This window comes from Sylvia atricapilla, chromosome 24 (assembly GCF_009819655.1).
Source record: "Sylvia atricapilla isolate bSylAtr1 chromosome 24, bSylAtr1.pri, whole genome shotgun sequence".
In the NCBI taxonomy this organism is placed as follows: domain Eukaryota; kingdom Metazoa; phylum Chordata; class Aves; order Passeriformes; family Sylviidae; genus Sylvia; species Sylvia atricapilla.
Window position 1 is genome coordinate 1,172,017 of NC_089163.1, and position 3,861 is coordinate 1,175,877.

The window sequence follows — 3,861 nt, forward strand, 5'->3', positions numbered from 1 at the left end:
CAGAAGGAGGAATGGTAATACAACATTAGTGGTTTAACCCTGGAAATTACTCCGGATAGATCATCCCAGGGGTGCCACCTCCCCATCTCCCACCCGCCAGCTCTGGCCCTGTTTCTCCCAAGTTTTTGAGCCCTCCAGGACACACACGTTGCATTCTTTCAGGCGCACATTCCAAGCACTCCCTGGAGTTAATCCCCGTGCAGGTGACCCCTCTCTCTCCCCGCGGATCCCGGGTTTTTGGGAATCGCACCCTCCTTCCACCAGCAGAGGGAAGCAGAAAGATGCGTTAAAGCCGCAGCGCCTCTCTCCTTTCCAAGCCCAGCCAACACTCTCGGCTGCCAAGGGCCTCCTGGGCTTTCTGGATGCGCCTTCCCAGCTGCTTCCTCAGCTGGGGGAAGGAGGATGCCCTTCCACAGCCTCCTGCTGTCTGGGGACTACGTGGTAACCCCAGAACTGCCAAAATTACGTACATGAAGGATTTCTGAAGCTCTCTACCGGGTATGTAAAGTAGGTAAATCAAGGGAGCGTTTGGCATCTTCTCCTCTTTCTTCTTCTCCTGCCTTTGGCATCTTCTCTTTCTTCTCCTTCCTTTGATCTCTTGCTCCTTGCTTGTCTCTCCCATCTCAGTGATATCAGGAGTGCATTATCTCAGGGTTGAATAACAGCAATCAAGGACGTAAAGGACAGGAAAAAAAAAAAAAAAAAAAAAAAAAGATGAGGGGAAAATGATCAAGGTGGAGAAGTTGCTTAAAGACTTTCTGTAGGCGCCATCAGTCTGCCTGGTCAGCTTCCAGCAGTGCCAGCTGACCTGATGCTGAGCTGTGACTAAAGCAGAGCAGGCAGAGTCTGCAGGGAGCTTCACAAAGCACTCCCTTCCCTTTGAGAATTTCCTGCTTGAAGGGCAGAGCGGGCAGGAGGCCAAACCACAAACTACACAAGGGCTTGGCTGCTTCTCTGCTAGGCTTCATCCCTGGAGGAGAGTTCCTGCAGCAGGTCAGGAGGGGAAGCACTGGAGCCATCAGCAGCAGACCTTTTGGGGGCTGCTGGCTTGGCTTCCCCCACCTGAAGGAGCTGGCTGTGTCCCATTCTGGAGCAGATTCCTTGAGTCAGGGATAAATGCCAGGATGGGAAGTTACCCACTCATCATTTAGACAATGGAAAGAGCTTGTTTGCCTCTCCGTGCCTGACCTACAACACCCAGCAGGTGACTTGACCCACTTGTGTCACTCTGCCAGTTCACCCCTGCCTGCACACATCCCTGCAGGACCCAGGAGTTCTCCTCTGGATCCCCTCACAGCACAATGCCCCTTGCATCACCCAGACACAATTCCAGGGCCTCTGAGGTGCCTAATCTCCAATTACCCTCAGCAGCACTGGAGTGACAATGGATGTCCAAACCCAGAGCTGGAAGCACAGGATGGGAGAAGGGCTCCAGAGCCTTTCCCTGCCCTGGAAGTGCTGGTCAGGAACGTGCTGCCCCAGCAGGAGCTGCCCTTGCTGGGCAGGGATTGCATCCAGCCCTCCCAGGCTGGGCACAGCAGCCAAACCTGGCAGCACCAGGGCAGAAGGAGCTTGCAGATGCAGTTTTTTATCAGCTGCTCTGGAAACCTGCTGCAATTTTAATAATCAGCTCCAGCAGAATTGGGCAGGTCCTGCTTCCCTCAGCACAACCCTGCTGGCCACGGAGCAGGGGCTGGAGAGCCTCAGGCACATGGCAGGACCACGTGGAGATGGAGCCCGTGGCCAGGGCAGTGCAGGCTGCGTTCTGGTTCTGGTTCTTGATAAGGAACAACTGGCTCAGGAGCCCTACAGATGACCCCTCAGACCACATCTTCAGAAATGTGTCATTTTGGAGCAGCCCAAGTCAGAGCAGCTCTGCTGAAATTCATGGGGTTGCATCACACACCTCAAATTTTGGTCTGTCCTGAAGCGTTTCCTACAAAGAAAAATAGGTGGAAAAGATGATTTGTGTTCAGCTGCTTGATCACTCAGGGGGCACTTTTACAGGAGAGGCTGAATCCACCAGCAGACTGATTCCTTGGGGTGTGATTCCTTGCAAAGCTCTCCCAGTTTTCAGGGAATAGCCCGTATTTGGGGTTTGTTATTTTTAGCACCATAGTAGCACCGTTCCACTTGTCCGTGCATGCCGCCAGGAGCAGCTCAGCTGAGGGAGGAAAAGGCAGCAGGAAGAGTTCCCCATGAGCTCACTGTAAATCAGCACCTTCTGCAGCAGCCAGCTCTGCCTGCCCACTCTTCCCTTCAGCCTTTTGTGAGGCCAAGCAGAGCAGGAGCCTCCATTCCCCTGCCAGCCATTCCTGGCTGTTCCTTGAGGGGTTTGAGTCACTCCAGGGCTGCTGCTGCTGTGGCCAGGCACAGGTTCCATCTGGATGGGGTTTTAAATCATCCCTTGGCTCATCCATTCCTCCTCTTTGAGCCTGGAATCTTCCCTGCTCCTTCTTGCTCCTGCCAAACACAATTAAATCCCTTCATCCTGGTGTCTGGATGAGTGGGATTATGTCCCAACTGCTTCATTTTCCCCTCAACTGCCCATTGCCTTGTTCTTCAGTCCCAGCCTCTCCCTGTTCTCTTTGCCTCCTGTGCCATTTGGGGAGGGGGCATCAGCTCACTGCCAGAATCCAACTCTCAAGCCACCAGAACAGGAGCCAGGGCACCCTCAGAGCATTTTCCACTGGTACCTGGCAGACAAGACATTAATGAGGCTCACACAATGTTCCTAAAGATCAGGAACTTCAGCAGCTCTTCTCATCCTACACACTGGAATAATTTCATATTTGAGTTAGTATAAAGCTGTTTCTTTTATCTTCTATGGTCCCAGACTTCCCAGTTCCCACTGGGATTGGCAGAAGTAGGACATGAAGGGCATTCAGCCCTTCTTGGGACCACATCTGAAAAGCTGCAGGGATCACATACAACACAGGCAGGGCTGGATTTATTTGGCTCTATAAATAGAATCCTGCCCAGTCCTCTTTTTGAAAAGCCCAAGAAAAAGAAGAGAGGCAGGAAAGGTGTGGTACTGCAAATAAAGCATTCTGCCCACGTTGCATTAATTAGGCCCAGCTCAGAAGTTACAGGTGAGATTTCAGATGTGCTCTGGCTCCCAGTCTATACAAATTGCCCTGTAGACAGCAGAGAAATTTGATCTTCCTCATCCCCAGAATCACTCAGCTTTCCATGCAACAGGAGGCTTGCACTGAGGGATTAAAAATTTAAACTCTGAAGGCACAGTTAAAATTAAAGCATGAAATTCGTGTGACTTGAAAAGCAATACAGGAATTACAATAATAGCAGCACTGGTGGTGCTGGAATGGTGGCTTTGGTTCTGGCCACCCTAACTGTAAAAAAGGCACTGGCAGGTGACACCTGGGGACACTGCTGGGCTCAGGGGGTACAGGGCCACACCTGGGGACACTGCTGGGCTCAGGGGGTCAGGTCACACCTGGGGACACTGCTGGGCTCAGGCCACACCTGGGGACACTGCTGGGCTCAGGCCACACCTGGGGACACTGCTGGGCCCAGGGGGTGCAGGGTCACACCTGGTGGCACACCTGGGGACCTGTGCCAGTTCCTCCAAGCTCAGCACCTGCCTTCAGGTTGAGTTCCTCAAGTCCTGCTGATTCACCCTTGTGAATGTAAGGCTGTTGTAAGCCTTCCTCCACAGGAACTCGGGGTGTTCTGAGATGTGGGAGCTGTTAACAGAACACGAGTGTCATTACCCATTATCAGATGGTTTGTAATAACATACACACACCTCCTGGGCTGCTTTGTCCCTTGTGCGGTGTCTTGCTGGAGCTGGGATTGCTTTGGGATCGTTTTGTTATTTCTGGAGAGAGTCGTTGGGTT